The following is a 20,815-nucleotide window of genomic DNA, read 5'->3' as shown; positions in this document are numbered from 1 at the left end:
TGGAATATTATATTATTACAATTCGTCATAGATTCATTATATGATAATAACCTGTAATATTAACGCTGGCCCCTGTAACACTGATATATGGTTGTCATCCCATATAATCCGATAATCGGTACACGAGATAATTTCATGAACCACTTTTCACATTCCTAGTATTTTGGATAAATCCCTTTGCCATAAAAGAAAAGGGGAAAATAATTTAATTAATTCTCGCATTTTAATCTGAATATTAGGTTACATTACGGGTTTATTCAGGAGTTCCCAGGATAATGATTTTTTTGGAATCAGGTTGTTACTTCGATTTTACAAAATTAATACTCATCTGTTTGTTTAATTAACAGGAATTGTCTATAAAGTTGTTTTTAAATCTATCAGAAGATATCAAATCTCCATAATTTGATCGCTTCTTCAGTATTTAAAAAATACGTAAAATTTAACTCAGAGATCAGGAAATTATATAGATATTTGGAACACCTTAGTTCAGTTTAGAATAAAATAAGTCGAGTAGGGGTTGAATCTGCGTCCATCGAATTTCGGCCGATATGCGTTACCAATAATTAAGCAACCGGTGTACTACTCACCACGTCAAAACTTATTAAAATGTGTGTATTATGTACCTATTCACTGAATAAAAAATAGTTTGATTAAAAATACGGAAGTTATTTAGATATTTAATGAGCGTCAATTTTAAAACGAATCCAATAATAATAAGCCCTCCATACTTAGTAATTTCTAATTATACTGTGTAATCAAAAAACAATCAGTGTTTTTAACAGCTGTTTAAATTTACATTAATATGTACGTACATATTCAAATCTCAGTATGTTAATTACTATTTTCAAGATGACTGAGCCGAAAGCCTACTTTCGATTCGCCATGATTGTCTCCTCGAAACCACCGAAAGTGTTTACTGAAAAACAACAAACAGTGTGTTGTTTGTTAGTTTGCAGAATTGCGTACGATATTAATGTACCGTTATATTTGCCCAACACCGTAATAGCACGAGATGGAAATGTAAATACGGGCGTATGTACGCAATACTTGTATGTCGGTTACATGGGTAATATGCGCTGATACCGACATCAAACGCCTGCGACCCTGATGCTATGAGATTTCAGATTTTCCCGGAAATACATGAAAGTGTCGCAGATATGCGGAAAATTTAACGTCGTCCGTAAAACGTGTACGTAGTAGGTACCTACTTACTTCCATATGCCATTTTTATTTAATTAAGCAAGAAATTATTTAAATAAAACAAGACAAAAGTAGCCGTGTAAACACTGTAAACTTTCAATAATACAAAATTTTTTTTTAAATTCATTTACATTTCAGCCCTATGTTATAACTTTTGACATGAAGTCACCCGACGACATGACGTAATTGTGACGTAAGCTCAATACACGCATCGAGACGAGCCGCCCAATGCACATGGCTCACCATAGATATTATTATGCTGAAACACCTATTTGTGTATGGGGACAATGAATAACGCCAGTATTAGAGAAGCGTTAATTTCTCGAATGCTATTGACTCACTCCGGTAGTACGTCACAATGATGTCATATGACGTCATGTCGACCGGGCGACTTCAACTCGCAAGTTACAACATAAGGAGCCCGATTTCCTAACTATCGTCTCGTGCGGCACCAGACGATAGTTAGGAAATCGGGCTGAAGGCCCCTGGTCGACTGAAGTGTGGAAGCCACAGAAAAGATAATATTTTGCAACACACATTTAATTAGAAAACATCCCATGCATATTCGATAGAAATACGACACCCGACAGGATGTTCAATACGTAAAATGTTACATTCACAAATCTTGTGAATAAAAAAATAGTTTACTAAATATTTTGCAAGTTGAAGCATTGAGATATGCCATCAATTTTTCTTGTCATAGTTGTGAATTAGGTGCCCATCTAGTTCGAGGCTGACAAATGTACTAATAAAAACGCGAAAAAATATCTCAGACACAACACACAACCACTAGCAAAATAAAAATTATATCCGATCATGTCCGATCCTAATGAGATCATATGGGCCTCCACTGAGTGGAGGTTTGTATTAACAGATTTTGTTTTTGCGATAAATGATGGCAGCCACTTGCTCAACCTATTAGGTCCATACTCTGACTCATACACACAAATTGAAAAACAATATTATGCATAATTGCCAGAACCAGGATTCGAACCTGGGACCCACGACGCTATAGACCGATGCTTAAGCCGCGCGGCCATCGTGGGTCACCCAATAATTGGTACTTGCATGGTGGGTGCGCATTCGCAGTAAGAAAAAGGATAGTAGCGAACCTGCCGGAAAAAATATGAACTACACTACATTATATTTTGGCGTTTACCGATTATCTACGAACCTGTTCGAACCTGTCTGAATCTATCAAATAGCACCATACAATGACAACATCGCGTCTCGCTTACGCTAAAAATAAGTTTGGAGTAATTGGAGAGACAGTCAGCACTTTAACATGTAAACAGTTATTATCGCGATAGTTTACAATACACACTATTGGTGCAAGTAAATCGATGTACGTGTACAGGCGCTATTAAGATACCTATCAGACACATATCATTACAAAAGTCGATTGCCAAAAGTTAACGCAAGTTAAGCGCTTCAGAGTTGAGGTGTATATTGGTGGCTCAATTGGTGAAGCATAATGGCGCCAATCCAGTGGATGCGGGTTCTTATCCCGTTGGACGTCAAACCATTGTCAAATCTTGTGAATTAATCGTGGAATATAAAAAATAGTTTATTATAAAATATATAGGTATTGTTATATAGTCAACAATAACAAAAAAGCAATATTGCCGAATTATTAGTGTATCCGATGGCCATTCGTTTTTAATGGGCATGTATGATATCACGTTAGAGAACGTAAATAGGCAATAAAACAAAATATATGGATGCCCCTACAAGCTAATAATGGCGAGTGTGATTGCATTTTACCCGGGGCCAGTTCTGTTCGCCTGGTAGAATGGTTACAAAGAAACATTGTCAAAATGCTCAGCGGATGACGATCAAATTAAATTCAATTGCTCTACTACTATTGCAGGCTAGAGTTATATATATCTACTCGATATTCTGTTCTCCTGATTACTATTCAGATCGAGCTGAGTGGCCAACTTGAATAATGCACGCTAATTATATGGTGCCGGATCGAGAGCGACGCTGGATACCTATAGCCCACAGGTTCTATGGGCGTAATAGGAGAAAGTCACAGATTATTCAAAATCTTGAGATAGAATGAATAAAGTGAGCAATTACGCCACGCACCGGTGAGCATCATATTAGACGATTTATATTATAAGTGCTTAATATTTATGGTGATCCACAAAATGAATTTGTGAGCTGATAGAAGAAAAAAACGTTTTAGATATCACGCGTGCGGCAAGTAGATAGGTACCTAACAGAAATAAGTGAGAATCTCAGTAATATTAAGATCATATTTTTTTATCTATGTCCGGAAATTATACGTAAGCACATGATCATAACCTGTTCACCGTGAGATGTTGTATCGAAATAGATGGCCGTATAGCACTGAGATCAAATTCATGGCTAGGATTAAAACACTATCTACACGTTGTAGTCTTACTTCAACGAAAACAAATACATTTGACGGACAAAGTTTAGTGTGCACTATTTATCGAACATACATCATTTTGATAACACTTCTGAGAAAATATATTATAACCAGTAAAAAAAATCTTTTTGAAGACACTCCGCAGAATCGAGCCTGAATCTCTCAGGTTTCGCGCCCATGCACATATACCACTATGCTAAAGGCGTCATAATTAATTGCGACAAATTTTAACTAATGGCTCTCAATGTTGCACTATTTATGTCGGAACTTAACAGCCTATCTCCACCCTTCGCCACAGCTGTGTGGTGAATAATTCATTTATAAATTTGGTATCTTGAATGATCCATGAAGTTAGTGCTAAATCTTTTGAAAAGATTTGCTTTATGACCTTTAAAAATAATTTTATACCGCGATTATTTGCATTGTAACTGAACATCACCATATTATAACAATTTTCTTTGTTCTAAGCATTTGTATGGCGCCTGGAAAGCCGGGCAGCATCTATAAGTGAGAATAATCGAAAGATGGCATCATTAGAAAAGGGGAAATGGAGTAAGTCGATTCTACCAACACCACGAGAGGTGCCCTGGTTTGTAGAGTCTTCTTTGACGAGGAATGAGTTTAAGTTAATACTGAGGCTAAGAACAGGGCACACCATGGGCAAAAGATTTGATGTCCTCATGGGAAGAAGCGAATCGCAGCTCTGCGATGAATGTCATGTTTTAGAGGACATTGTACATATAGCACTGCAATGCCCCAAATATGAAGTTCACAGAGTACAGCTGCGAATTGCAGATATCTATGAGAATGTCGACGAATTCAAGGGTGTCCTGGCGGTGGGTAAGACGGAAGAGCTAGGCAAAATTGTAAAGTTATTTAACAGAATAGGAGTGAGGACCTGATCGACGGATCCCCTTCTAGAAGAGAAGAGGCGATATGAAAGCGAGTCGCAGTCAAAGCCTCGGTAAAATCACAAAAAAAAAAAAAAAAAAATCGAAAGATAAGATAAATAAGTGCGAGAGATTCATCTTTTTACATTCCGAGAAACGTGTTTTTTAATGCAACATTTTTAAATTATGTTTGAACATAATGTTCAACGCGCGCGACAGTCCCGAGAGGCACTCGCGTTGCGCACCCTCATATCTCGTTTTACAAATCACAAAAGCCAACACGTTTTTTCGTATAACATAAGAAAACGTAAAGGTACATTATCCCCGCCACGTAGATTATTTATTAGGGTACCGCCTCCTCCTAGCTTCTGCTTACCTGGTCCCCCAGTGACCACTCGAGCTGAATAAGAATCGACTAGGCAACACCTTTTAATTTCATGATTGCACATTACCCGCATTATCTGATCTGTGTTATGTGCGCCCAGTACCTAGGTCCTAGACATAATAATATATTATCATGTTTAAAATTAAATTACGTTATTTTTCATGATTTATTACGACATCATTATGAAAAAAACGAGTTAATTCCGTTTTTAGTGTAATAAATAATTAACTGATTATTTTAATTATACGTCATGCATGGGTGCAAATTGTGCGAAACAATTAATAAAATTCTTAAATTCAGAATCCAGTGGCAACAACCACAACATCATAAAACTGAAACTATGATATTTCTGATTTGAAATTTATTTAACTTCTTGAGTAATTCAGAAGAACCAATTTAAATATGTACATACGTCAATCTACAATGGTTTCTTTTCGATCATGTCCGATCCTAATAGAATCATATGGGCCTCCACAGAGTGGCGGTTTGTATAAACAGATTTTGTTTTTACGAGAAATGGATGTCAGCCACTTGCTCAGCCTACTAGGTCCATACTCTGACTCATACACAATATGTGTACTCGCCAGACCCAGGATTCGAACCTGGGACCCACGACGATATAGGCCGACGCTTAAGCCGTGGTGCGTGTTGATAAATAGGTATAAATTACAAGATAATGGGTAAATAGTGTACGTATTGTTAGAATATTACTGTACAGACAGATGAGGGTCGTGACATCGATTGTTTCTTTGGTGCATTATTTGTGGTGTTCGTTTTTTCGTTCTTCTGCGTTTTATCAGATATTGATAATGCCATGCCCATAAATAACCACTAGATCATGCGGATTGACGCATGGGGAGCGAATTTTATCGCATAGTGAGAAGGTCAACAGAGAGTTAAAAGAAAGTTTGCAACTGACTACGAACCATGGTAGGGTGCAATAAGCAAAGTACCTTATAATTGTGAAATTGAACATCTCCGATAAGCAAGCCTTCAAGTGTGACGAATTGGAAATCAGGTTGCACTTATTTTTACTTTAAAACTAAAACTACTTTTATGAAACTAAAACATAATTTTATAACAATCCTATAATCAGTATATTCTGAGGACAATACAATGTTTTACATTTTTAATTTAAACTTAAAATTTAAACATATGGATCGACACAGTGTAATAATAAAACAATATAACGACGGAAAATAATTATAAACCTGATTACGTAAAGAGTTTAACAAAGCAGGTGATTAGTGATCCTTCGTTCGCTTATGTCGGTTTCATTTACAGGTGCTTTTTAAAAAAAATATCTACTAAATGCGAAATTCGTGAAAGTATGTGGGGACAGAACATCTGCAAAATGTTATTAGTATAGATAGTAGTATAGATACAGTCTATAGCTATACATAGTAGATATATAATAATGTATGTAGATAGATTTTATTGTTGATAAAATTACATACAATCAAAGGCTATAAAATTTTATGTTGAATTTATTCAAATTCGAAGTAATGAAATAAACAGGACAAAAAGCAATAAGAAAATATCCAAAATAAACGTGTCAATTATTACTATAAATTTTATGTTACATCAGCCGAGCTTGTAAAATAATATACTATCAAAAGTTTCTAATTAAGATTTTCGTTTTCGACGGCTATCTCAGCATCGAATTAATAATATGATGCCTTCGAATTACGCAACTCCTAACAACCTACTAGTAGGCAAGCAAGAATCAAACTTCAAACCTGATCTCTTCCTTCCTTCTTACTCTCAACCGAAATGATCACGTCGAAAACGGTGGCCTTTTTATAGGCCCGTGATACGATGGAGGTATTTTTATACCAGGAATACTGTTAATTGCTCGACTTTTATAATCAATAAACGGCAGCGATATTCGAGAAAGTGTAGAAAGCGAAGAAGAGAAAAAAATGTATAAAATTAAAAACTATTGTTTTGTTTAATATATAATACAGACCTAGTTATTTACGTAACAAATAATACTGTACAAACGAAACCCAGGGTGAGTTAAATGAAATCATGTACTTAGAGGTCTGCTCAGTTTTTATTATAATAAATATTTTTATGCTAAATCAATCGTAAACTTATTGATATTATAATAGTGTTCTATAGAATTAATAAAATATTATTATTTCATGACATGTTAAATATTCACCATTTTACTGGGTTTTGAACGAATAAGTTGAAAATAACCGTCTGTATAAACGATATAAATAGACAGTTTTGAGTCAAGATAATAATTATATAACTGTGAAGTAAAATATAAGACTAATCGTTACATAACCGTAATGCTTAACCTATTCACGGATTATTTCGCATCGTTGATTCAATTAAAGCACGTTGCACTGTTATCGCCTGCATCTTTTGAAAATGGTAAGCAATTCAACATAATTATAGATTGACTTAATCAGTCATTTTCTTAAATCATTAAATATACAGATATTGCCAAGATCAATAATAACATCAATCAACTGTTTGTGGAGCCAAGATAGCACACTTTGTTAAGGTATGGTGATTACGGTTGGCAGGAAGATGACGATCAGTTGGTCTTTTAGCGATCACATTAAAAATGTACAGACACAAATGTAAATTTACAAAGTTGAGGATATGGTCAGATGGGGGAAGACGAATAAAAAAAAGCTGGAATATATACCATCAACACACCTGCGACTAATACCTAATATGTTTTCCATTAGTAGGTAGGTATTTAAGTTATTTGGAAGTGACCATTAATTAAAACATTTGCACGAACGAGAACATGAAAAATTTTTCATTCAAATAATGTTCCAGTGGTATTTTAGAGATAGCTAACATTTTTCTTTATTCGAGTCATAACGCCACAGTCTATAAAAAACGTTTTTTTTAGCAAATTAATTACATTACGCGTGTAAAAATAATTATGGAATTGCGTTGCGCAGCGCGAATTCTAACGTGTTTCAGTTAATAAACTGCCTATTACTTTAAATGTTACGTGACAAACCGGCATAAATTAAACCTTAGAAGAGGGTATCATGAAACCCTCGCAAAGACTGGCCGCTCAGATTTGAATATTACGCGAAGCTAAAAACAGACAACTGAGGACCTAGGTGGCGTAATCACTTAACGTATTTAAAAATACATAAATCGATTTGAAATAATCAATTAATTTTCATAAGTGTACATTACAAATTACAAGCCTTTTAAACTTTTAACACAACACGCTACGAGGGCACTGAGTGAAACATAGGTACCACGCAAATAGAAGAGTGGAGAAAATCACATATGGGTATTGTGATTTCAACGGGAATTTAACCCGGAACCAGTCAATGATGTGGGAAGCTTGTGCTTTGTGCACTAAGCTTCGGGAATCTATTCGGGAAAATAAAAATTGTTAAGTACCTACAAGAATTTGAGAGAAAACAAAATTTAAAAACAGTGAAATTATGGAGAAGGAAAAAGCCAAAAAAACTACACAGACCATCGTTTTTAATTGAATTTATATTACATCGTCCACGTCCACCTAAATGGAATATATCGACCAATGGATGGATGGCGGCAAGCCTGTCTCGTGTTTTTTACGAACTTTCATACCTTGACTAGATACTTTATACGAAAAAAAATGTTTTGTATTATCGTTGGCGGTATTAAATCGCTTTGACTTGTTACATTCGTTCTAATTTTGAATTATTTTTTTCGAAAGTAGACGTTTTTATGGTTAGATGATTATACCACCCAGGTCATTGATTTTTATCATTTCGAAAATTCTGATAAATTTTAGTTGAAATTATTCGGAAATTTTTACTTATTTAAGACACACGCGCCTTGAAGCTCAGTAGGTCACGGGTTTGGATCCAGTGCCTGGGTCAAATGAATGTATGGTTTCCATTTTAAACGGGTGTTTGATTCCAGAGTGTGAAGCCAATTGAGAAAATTAATAAAAGTGATTCTTCATAGCAAATACTGCACACTGGATTAGTCAATAAAAAATAAGTGTGCACATTAAAGACAGAGTTGATAATTCACGGTGAGGACTATGAAAATCTATACGGTGATACGAGGGTGGGTCAATAATTCCTTAGAAAAAAGCATTAAAACGGTTTTTATTTTTGTATTTTTTTTTTATTTCTCGACATAATCTCCTTGGAGCTCAATACACTTGGTTAGACGTTTCTCAATTTTTTTTAAACCGTCAGAAAAATAAGTTTTCGGAAGGTCCTCAAAATAAGCATTTGTCCGATCGATGACTTCTTCATTTGAAAAAAAACGTTGTCCACTTAGCCATTTTTTTAAGTTTGGGAAAAGGAAAAAGTCACTGGGGGCTAAATCTGGCGAATACGGTGGGTGTTCGACCAATTCGAACTTCAATTCTTCAATTTTAGCCATTGATCGTAAACATGTGTGAACACGGGCATTGTCCTGATGAAAGAGGATTTTTTTCCTGTTTAAATGAGGCCGTTTTTCTTCAATTTTGTTTTTTAGCTGGTCCAATAAAGATGCATAATAATCCCCTGTTATTGTTTTTCCTTTTTCCAAATAGTCAACGAAAATAATTCCACGTGCATCCCAAAATACAGTAGCCATAACCTTACCAGCTGATTTTACTGTTTTCGCCTTCTTTGGACATGGTTCGCCTTTCGCAATCCACTGCTTTGACTGTTCTTTCGTCTCGGGAGTATAGTGGTGTATCCATGTTTCATCTACAGTCACAAAGCGACGAAAAAATTCATCCGGATTGCGTTGCATGAGCGACAACAGGGCTTTAGAGGCCACCACCCTATTGCGTTTATTGTCGACTGTGAGCAAACGCGGCACCCATCTTGCAGAAATTTTTTTCATGCCCAATTTGTCATGTAAAATAGAAATGACGCTACCTTTTGAGATCCCTGTAACCTCAATTATCTCACTCAGCTTTAATCTTCGGTCACTTAACACCATATCGTGGATTTTATTGATCATTTCTGGTGTAGTCACCTCTACAGGACGTTCTGAGCGTGGTTCATCCTTTGTTGATGTACGACCACGTTTAAATTCATTTAACCAGTTATAAATAGTTGCAAGTGAAGGAGCAGATATGCCGTGAACTAAATCCAACTCATTTTTTATTTCCTTTGCTGTTAACCCTTTTATATTAAAATGTTTAATAACAGCTCTAAACTCAATTTTCTCCATTTTCCTTTTTTCCATTTTCCACAAGCAAATTTTTTTTTTAAATGTACGAGAAACACACAACAACCCGACCAATCTGATTGAAACTTCGCAGCATACTGAATCGGTAGTGCCGCTGCATGAAAACAAACCGCTTACAGTACTAGTCGCGCCACCTGTCGGCTTTTCTAAGGACTTATTGACCCACCCTCGTAGTATAGATACGTGAAAACAAAATGTCTCTATGCTAAGAGTTACCCCACATTTAGTGAAGTACAAAAGAATTGGGGGTATGTAAAAAATATTAATAGAATGATAAAAAAAATAATAGAAAAGTAAATATAAATATGATATTCTACCTTTGATCTTATGAGGACAGGACGTAAGCGAATGAAACACCGAAAATATGACAGTGTGCGATATAATCTGAAATGCTTGAAGTATCGTTGGACATACCTGAAACAAGAAGAAATAATATAGATTAATATGTTGTCAATAAGTCAGGTAAGTATTGATTAACTAATTTTTTTTAACGTGTAATTGAGGAAAAGCTTACAATTAAACACAATGACAGAGAAAAGCTAACATTATAATATTATAATGATGGTATAGGTGACGTCATATTATATACATTTAGGGTAGGGATTAAACATTGAAACTTTTTATCCCAGGTACCTACCTAAGTGAAATCTTTCGGAAAAAGTAATGACTGATCATGTGGGTTGTTAAACATCCACGCAGGTACTGTAAATAAAATTTAAAAAACTGATAATATACTTACCTAATATAAGACGTTAAGTAAAATCTACATATTCATAAAATTGCAACTAACTAGTGAGATAAAATATTATTTAGTACATATTTCATTACAACGTTTTTCTTAGCTCGTATTCTTATTTGTCCGATGGTTCTTTGTCCGGTACAAATCTTGCAATCGATGTTTAACTAACTTCCCGACTAGCTAGACATTTGAAACTTTTAGAATATATCAGAACACGATGCCAATGCATTTTTTAATACTTTTACCCATCTTTAAGAAGAATTGAATTCATTTTCAGTTAATTCTGTTTTGTATGAAAAGTTATTTCGACACCATTATTGGTTGCTAGGGGTCTGGGGTCCTAGCAACTAAATTATTAATATATACGTGCGTTACTATGGAAATCAATATGACATGTCAAGTACAATTTTTTTTGATCGTTTAAGCTAATCAAGTCAAGTTTATATGGTTCAACAGAAAATTTAAAAACGTTGTATATTAAAAGTTCTTTTTATATTGTAATTATTTTTATTTAAGTCCGGGTGGTTTGCATTTTGATATTATCTTTATGTAAGTACTTATCAATTATATATAACACACATAGGCAATCATTTCACATTACTTCAACGTATCAATCTCACAGGAGTGAATACAATTGAAGATATAGCAAATGGAATTCATAGAAAACAATATAATACTTTCATAATATAGATATCAGATAGTATAATTATTATTGTGTACATTAATTAAGATAAACCAACATATGTCTATAGTACCAATCTACTTAATCCAAATAATTATGGGATCTATAATATTATTATCATTTTACTTTGATAATTTTCAATGAGGAGTGAACCACTGATGAATATACTTATACATAATTTTAATTTATTTAAAAAGAACATGACATTCGAGTCGTATAATATCGTGGAATAAAAGTAAGTATCAGGTACCGACATTTCATTCACCTTACCAGGAGTTGATAAGATTGAGAAGGCAAAACGTCACTAAAATAGATTGTCATATCAAAAAAAAAAAAATGTCGTCAGGATAGAAGTAAGAATTTACGGCAATCATGCGCCGAGTGAGTTGCAATTTCGACTTCACTCCGCGTCTTGCAATTTCAAAAGAACGGGGCGACCATTTATATTTTTAGACGCCGACTATTGTTTCGAAGAAATGCAACTATGTCGAGAGTATGAAAGCATTGAATGCGCTTGCCATTTTCAAATGTGAGTTATGAACGACAGAATTATGATGGCTCACCACTTTATGGCAACGTCTTACTCGATAGGAACATTTTCTGCTCGCCTGATACGATAATAAATGAGAAAATCATTTTATATTTTAAAATAAATTTTACCTTCATTTAAATCACAAAATACATAAACTTTCCATCAAACGAGAGTCTAATAATTTTCAAACAAGTGTCATTTCCCTCCATTTTCGAAAGTGAATAGCAAGCTGTCACTTTTATTTTTAGTATGGTTTTTCGTCTGGATTTTAGGACTTGAAGGTGGACAAATAACACACCGGAATTGTTTTGGAAACGGCAAGGTATATTTACGTTAATATATATAATAGTTACATTTTGAATAATTTATTTTACGGAGGACGAAATGTGCGTGTTTACTGTTTGGCTGTTTACAGCGTATTACCCGCTATCTTGTGTTTCGCTTTCAACGAGAGCGTTGTCGAAAAACGGCGACGTTGCAAATATTTTTCAACGGTCATAATCTACGGCATTGCCGGCTCTATTATTATTATTTATTTTCGTAATCAGCCCTTACTATTTGTTGGATTTGATACCGACTCGGGCCACTCCAGATACACAGAGACATCCCCAAATGGGGACCATTCGGGTGTAACACAAGTAATACTAATAATCGGAACGATTTTCATTTTATGGTGTTTCTTCGATACTCCATGTTTCCTTAATTTGCAGTAAAGCCCAGCCCTTTGATGGTTGATTGTTAAGGCGATACTTCAGTGAAACGGCAAATAATTTTCAACTATAGGCACGACGAAATTTTGGACTTGCTGGCAGTCTGAGAGCGAACGTCGAGGTGTGAATACATCAATTTGTTTCGTGATGGCGACGGGGGTATTAATTCTTAAATCGTGTAAAGATGGCTAAAAACGTTACCCATTTACTTGAAAAAGAAAACATGTCAATGAATATATTATTATTGTTACTAATAAAACAATAAACAGAACATTAAATGGACGCATGTTGGATTTGTATGACAAATTATATTTCGTTTGGCATGTGTCATTTGCACCTGCGACCCGCAATGCGTGCATCGCCTAGCCACGATCTTTTTATACCATGCCTCAACTGAGGTATAGCCTTAAATCGACGTGCATGTATAAAAGTAACCACCTCTTGTAATCTTTGGTACCCTGATACGTACAAGTAATTTATTGACTAGAGTGGAGTAAAATTTCAGTGACATACAATTAATATTAATCACTAAGGTTTTTACAATCCATATCAAAAAATGTAAAATAACTTAGTGATGAGAAACATTTCGCGTGTTAAGTAACCGGGTAGAATATCTGACATCCTGATACCAGTGGCGAAAACTGCATACTAGGTGATTATTTAAAGCTTGTCAAGCCGGCCTTCTATAAATATATCTATTTATTCTACACAGCAGAGCCACCCGTCTCTAATAGAATTCAAATACAGAAAATATAGTACCTAGTCATATCACGCATGGTGTTTCATTAAATTAGTGTGTCGTCGTCATTAGTGTGTACCCATTCATTAGTAGTAATATCGTATTATCTTCTTATTTCTCTCAAGTATACCTGACAAGTGTGTTTTTTTTATCAGATCTCCACAGCCTACCTTTTTCTAAAAGTCACCCTTCGCCACTGCTGTCCATACTCACGATGGGTGAGTGATTACCACGTCGGCTCATAATGTCGTAGGTCCCAAGTTTACATCCCAGGTCTTGAAATTAACCTCATTTTTCAATATGTGTTTGGATCTAATATGTTGACCAAGAGGCTTACTTCTTGTAAAAAAGACAAAAACAAACTGTTTATACAACCCCTACTCAGGATCGAACATGGTAGAAAAGATTGCTTTCTGTTACCTACTGCAGTCTACCTTCCTTCAACAGGCACTATTCGCCACTGCCTGATACTAATCAAGAAACAATACGTATCAAGAAACAATAATGCATTTAGTGATTGGATAAAGTAAAAAGCGCTTGATAAAGTAGATGCATCTCGAATCAGTATGCAAATGTTCATTGTGGAGAAGATTCATCGCTGAGTCGTTCGAATAAAATCAATTATTGTCAAGGTAATTGGCAACGAGTTACGCAATGGAGGCTTTCATTGAAGTCCAGAAGCAATTATTTTATTCTTGGATAAAAGAGGTACCTACACAATTTCATTATACAACGAGGAAGTGAGGATGATGCTTGTATTATTGGAATCTATTGTCAAGAAAAACGCATTAAAGAAGTAAACTGTACAATAATATAACATAGCTATTGGATATTGCTTTGGGTATAATATTATAATACAAATGTTTCAATTTCATATTATGTTACGCGAAATTAAAATAAAACCAACGAAAAAAAACATTATTCTTTGAAGAAGGTTTGATTGAAAGCAAAATTGAAAATTTACCGAGGGAATCAAATAAAAATAATAAACATGTGCATAAAAGGCAATTATTTTAGCTGTCTTAAACCATGTCATGATGTACAAAATAAAATGTTAAGTAATTTACGAGAATAATAGGCAGGCAGTAGGGTTGCCAAGCCGCTCCGGTATTCCTGTAATTCGTGCAAGACTTGCACTTTTTAGTCGACTTTAAGCCCAGTCGCACATTGAAAATCGTCTCGACTGGCATGATAGTCATAAATCAAAACTAAACGCGACATGCAACTGTCTTATGTGCGCATAGGTAAACCCTTGCGAGGACAGTGACGTCACACGGCAAGCCAAAATGAATTACGCAGTGCGACATTTCGGGATTATACCTGCGCTGTATGTCGGGTGACAATAGTTGCACGTAACTCTAGCTATTTTTTTTTTAACTAAAAGGTTGCAAACATGCGGTATGCGGCGGTAGATTCAGTTACATGTGTTTTCTGAATGCCAACAAAATGACATCGACATATTCGACGTGTTGCAGTTGAAACGAGTTCAGATGTGAGAGCCGGCTAAGTGTGTTTAACTACAATAGGCACAGCGACACTAGTATTATTACATTGAAGACGAATATGATTGTTATTTTGCCAGAGAGACCGTTTTGTGATTTTCTTATCAAAATCGCCGGAGTAAGTTCGTTCCATTTTTTATATAATAATTAGTGGCTTAATTATTGTGAAAATAACTAGATAATAAATAGTGCTTCACTTTCATTAGGTATGTTCAGGCTCCATTTCTATATAAGAGGGTTTTATTCAACATCTTTGTTTTTTAAAACAGTTTTATTTTAATGGAACGGCTTCCCTTGACTTGCCGCTTTCCTGTGTGTTATAAAATGTTATAATACAGATTTGAGTGTCACCTTTAAAATGTTGAAAAATTATAGTTCACAACAATTTTGCAACTTACTAGTTAAAGGAATAATTAAGATTTTCATCTATCCCTGAATATAGTCATCATAAAATAAATACAGATCCCTTAATAACTGGGCCTGGGGACAATTTTTCGTGAACATTTTAGCAGGTAGTCCCTAACTAGGTAGTATTGTAGGTTTTACAGAGCTAAATCTCTGTTTTGACACAGTATTTACGAAATCTATGTTTAGATTCATACCGGATATGTATAATTTATAAAACCGGTATTGCAGTCCCTGGTGAGCAGGTATACAAATACATCGTAGAATAATAAAAAAAATGGAATGCAAGGTGGCTAAATATTAAACCAACAATGGCGGCGACGCGAAAAAAAATTAATTGAGCGTATGGCTACTTTGTACGCGGCACTGGAATCCATCTAGTAATTTAAAATTGTGTCTCGATGCCGACATCGGCGCGTTCCACTGCATTTTGCAAGTCATTTCCCTTATGAGCTCGTCTACATTACGGATGAGGAGGTATCGATAGGCGCATCACTAATGTTAAGAAAGTAACGATAGTAGGTATCGATAGTTAAAAATATTATTTGACAAGGAACGGTCACACGAAACGTTTATATTTAATTAGGAATGGTTGTTAATCATCAGCTCAACACACTGAATCTATAAACCCAAACATAATAATAATAATTTATGTATGGTCATACTTACTTGGATAACTTTGAATTAAATAAAAATTTAATAATAGTAGCGCATCGATACAAAAGTATTGCTTCAAAAGTATCGAAGTATACGTCTTCACAGTGCATCAGCTCTACTTGTACTTATGAGCTGGTCTTAGCAGAATAAACACCACACCGTGTTCGATGTCAGTTTTTTTCTTAATTATTTTCCCCCGTGTTCGCGGACCATAACAATTCACGGCCGGAAAAAACACACAAGATTACAAAATAATAAAGTAAATAAATGGGAGGGCTTGTGAAATCATTTAACGCGCAGTGACTCGAGATTGCATTTTAGTATGCACCTATCAGTAATATTTGAATAAACCAAAATGCATGTTATACCTACAGGTAAAATCTGAAGAGTTGATTAGAATAAGATAGCGTCCATGACCTAAGAATTAATGGTTTAAAAAATTAAAGTATTTTTCCATGAAGCGGAAAGTATGACAACCTTTAAAGTACATTTTTTCACAATCAGAGTGTACCTACACTGTGCAAAATTAAACACTCAGTAGTAACACTCAATAGTAGACCGTTTATCGATTTGGCTAAAACACAATGGAGCCTCCAAACCTGTTAGTAGCCCTGGCTGAAAAGTGAAGAGAAACAATCACAAACACCCAGGCTTTGAGAAAATCACATTAATATAATAGTAATTATGACCTCACGTAGGCTAGAATACGAGGACCGCCGCAATCTACACTGTGGGGGTTTTCTCAACAGGCATTTAACATTAACGTTTGTTATAAATTTATTTGATCAATTATGTAGATGTGTAGCGTCCAAACATTTGCGGCGTCTTACTGCGGGCGTGAAGATCGCTTCACATAATTTTTGCTGTCCGTATGATTAGCTTCATTATTTTGTTTTATATACACTAGAATCATTTTTATTTTCATAATTTCCCTGTGCTCTTCTCTCCCCGGCACTTTGCATTAGAAAGTAACTTTAAACTCAGTCAGAGCTCACTCTGAGCGTAGCAACCTTAGTCCTGGGTATCTCCTCCTAGGGCATTCCCGGCCTAAAACTTAACTAGATGCTTCACATCGCCAATGTAGGGCCACGTGATATGCCCGATTAAGACCGGGTGTGGTGCGTGGCGGGTTTTGGTTTGGAGGGATTAACTTCAATGGTCCAAACATCATAATAATATGTACTTATTAATCTAAATAACTACACGCTAATTTCACCCGACTGCGGATCTCGATATTTCGAACCCGCGGCCTATGGAACAACAAAAACAAGCGTTCTAGACTCAAATACTGAAAACATGCAAACAAAATAAAAGGAAATTTTACAGCAATACGGAACGGAAGAATATAAACTTGAGGAATAGAGAATAGAGATCGCAAGATTATCGCCTGCGGCGCAATAAGCTGTATTTTATAAACGTGTATATACATAGGTGTCAGCATTTTATGGCTTACGAAATTTTCATGTTATTTATCTTTCACCCTGTTGCACCTGTATCTATACCACGACATGTCAACCGGGAATGAGGTCCTCGAAGTGCTTAAAGGTTTGCGCCAACCAAAAAATATTAGGAATCACTGCTCTATGAAATATAATGTGTGTATAAAAAGAAGAGGTGAAATAATATACATTTAATATTTTGATTGGCAATTAATTATAAACAAATTATTTATAAATTTCATTTTATAAATACGAATTGACAATGTATTTCGCAAAATAATTAATAAAGTGTACCTAAAAGTAACTCCGTAATTAAGTCGCAGGCTTCTTTTATAGAACCTTTTTTCTAAAAGTAAAAACATATTTACCTACGCTTTGCTTATGTTGAGCTCTCATTTTGTACAAAGAAAAAAATGTTTTTATTATATTAAGGACAGAAGAAAATGGTTAAATTTTGCAAGAAAAATATTATATAAAAGTAGGGATAGAATTTAATTAAGAAATAATGAAAGATCTTGTAAAATATACTTATTTGAGATTACAAAAAAATGAAAACGTAATAACTTGTGGACTAAAAAAATATTGTAAAAAATTATTATTTAGAAATTGCCTTGGGGATCTTCAGAGGTAGCAGAAAACACACTATCAAAAACATAACTGTTATGTTTAGAAGTTTTTGTAAATTCATTAAGAATATTTTTGTTGTGTAGGTAGCAAATACATTTTTTTCTCAAAGACAACAGCGCAACAGTGAACAGCGAGCTTTATTACGGTGAGAGAAGAAATATTTATATTAAGCCCAATTTACAGGGGTAACCGTGAAGAAAATTAACGATTTTTTTCATCGCGGAGGTATAAAATCGAATCTTTTGTTTTGTGATATTTTTTAAGCTGAAATGAATCAAAACAACGAAACAAAACATCGTCGATTTTTTTATCTCAAATCTCCAATAATTTATTATTATTTCAAAATTAAAAATTATACTTCTCAAGCTACTTCGATTCGTTTTAGAAGATAATTAATTATTTTCATTTGGCAAATTACCTACTGAAGTGTTACAAATAACCCAATTTATTCTACTACAGGTATCCACCAACTTTATTAGTGACGTCTTTTACAATGCGATCATTTTAGACTGCTTGCATACTATGACCACTCGTGGATGCGACCAGTCGCAGACCATGAGTGTTTACCGCAAAGGTTGATGCACTGGCATTGCGAAATGCGAAGCAATCAGGCGCGGTAAGACTCATTGCGAGCAGCCTTGCTGGTGATAATGATATCATATCACGAAATCTATACGGTAAATAGAAGCGAGAAGTACCTATCGAATGTGGTTATAAGTAACATTGACAAATAATGAATTTTACTGCGGATAAGGGCTGCTCATTAATTGTTCTAATTACTATCTGGGGTTTTTTAATCATTCAATCGTTATTTTTTTTTAATCTTACTAGCCAAAGTCTCCTAAGACTCAACAAATGAGCATGAGCAGATGATGGCATAAGTATTATAACAATTTCATTTGAATATTTTGAATACGTTGTCCATCCATCCATTATTAGAGCATGATGTCTTCTAGATTTATTTTATTTTGAAAGTTTCGTCCTTTCAATGTTTTGAAGATCATACCAACTTTATTTTTGTCCAAACTGAGATAACATCAAGCATCTAAAACAAAAACATTTTTGGAGGGAAAGGGTGTCTGCTTGTGAAGTCCTGGGTCTCGTGTTCGAATCCGCGATTCGGTGAATTAACATATTGCTTTTAAATGTAGGTATTCCTAATGGATCAAGTAAGTGGCTAAAATCCATTTTTCTGGAAAAGGAGTTGTATTTTTTCCAGGACGACAATCTCTTGGATGTCAAAAACAGGTAATTTGAGGTTAAAAAAATCTTGATCTTTTTTTAATAGAAAATTTATAATACCTGGAAAAATTTATTTAAATGTATTTGAATGATAGGTAGACACTTAACTTATCCACAACGCACTAAACTGATGCAAATTATTTTCTTTACAGCCATTCTTTATAGAAAGGTAACGAATAGTATCTGGCTATATTCCTACTAGCAGAATACATTGGTTACCTGTAATTTTAATTGGTTATATGAGGAGTAGGTGCCGGAGTAATAATTACGTTAATTACTTCCGCTTCGCAAGATGTCGCCCGTTGCATGAAACTTTTCCATGATGGATGACGCTGGAAGTAGCCAAGCGATGGTATCAGAAGATCATAAAGAGCGCACAGGTAAACTCGTCCATTGTCCTCGTGTCACGATGACAATTCGATATTTTAAAAACAGGCAGCCGCAGCGGCATGTGGGGTGGGCGGCGAGGGGAGAACTTTGATTGGTTCGCGAGAGGCGGATCACAAGGCCAATAGCCGTTGAGCATTATTGCCCCGAGCGAGATGGAACGATAATTAATTTGAAACTAGTTGATTTTAAAAGTCGGAGCCACCGGCCGACACTTCCCGCTATGCGTACTTGTGCTACAAGTACTCATGCAGCCCTGGTAGAATGAAAACGTCAACCTTAATCGACAGCGACTATGGAGATTCCGAGAAGTGATTCTTCTCTTTCATCCAGCGTAGACGATTGCGCTCTGATATCGAAACAGGATTTTTCAATCATCTTGTATAATATTCGTATCAAGGTCGATCATTGAATTAAACCGATGGCTTATTCTATTTTCTTTTTGATAATCTGAACAGGTCACTTCACTTACGATTTCATTTAGGTTTAGAGAAAGCAGTAGCTTCAAGCTTGCGCTATTGAGTTATAATAATTATTATAAGGAGCATAATATTTTAAACATAAATTAACTCCAGCGCATCTATTCTATACACAAAACTGCTTTTGGCTTTTACGGCAGCTAACTAGGGTTTGAAAGTATCGAATTATTAACACTTATTGTAACAATTACAATAAGTTAACCGTCTGAACTGTCAAAACTGTCTATCTCGGTCTAAAATATATCACAGCAAAGAGAGGTGCTGTTAAAACATAGCACTTATTGTAAAAATTATAACTAAATTATTGCGATTATTACAATAAGTGTTAATAATTCGATACTTTCCTACCCTATTTAGCTGCCGTAGCGGTCCCAAAGTAGGCTTGTGTATAGAATAGATGCGCAGTATCACATTAGTTATATCTTTTTGCGTTTTACCCCTTATTAGTAGGGATCCCGAGCTATTTTCGATACCTATGAATCCCGGGATTGATAAACATAATCCCGGGATTTCGGGATCGATTTTTTTTATCAATTTTATGGAGAATAAAATAAAAGCGAAAATAAAACAGAAAAAATACTTTTAATAAAAAAATAACTACATTAGAAATAAACTGAGTTTGAA

General features: G+C 34.9%; 1 protein-coding gene across 3 annotated transcripts in view; it reads right to left on the bottom strand.

The window, feature by feature from the left end:
• LOC147070983 (uncharacterized) overlaps window positions 1-20,815 on the bottom strand; it is a 944,473-nt gene that overhangs the window by 760,888 nt on the left and 162,770 nt on the right. The window contains exon 1 of one of the 3 annotated variants that reach the window (XM_085949031.1): window positions 19,545-19,967. The exons of the other annotated variants lie outside the window; for them this stretch is intronic. The gene's annotated coding sequence lies outside the window, so the exon portion shown is untranslated. Of the gene's footprint in view, window positions 1-19,544; window positions 19,968-20,815 lie in introns of those variants that run through there. 3 annotated transcript variants of the gene reach the window in all.

Source organism: Rhyacophila brunnea, unplaced genomic scaffold, assembly GCF_057557595.1.
Source record: "Rhyacophila brunnea isolate RB1 unplaced genomic scaffold, BYU_Rbru_1.0 scaffold_21, whole genome shotgun sequence".
NCBI classification, from domain to species: Eukaryota; Metazoa; Arthropoda; class Insecta; order Trichoptera; family Rhyacophilidae; genus Rhyacophila; species Rhyacophila brunnea.
This window is presented reverse-complemented; position numbering and strand designations above follow the sequence as displayed.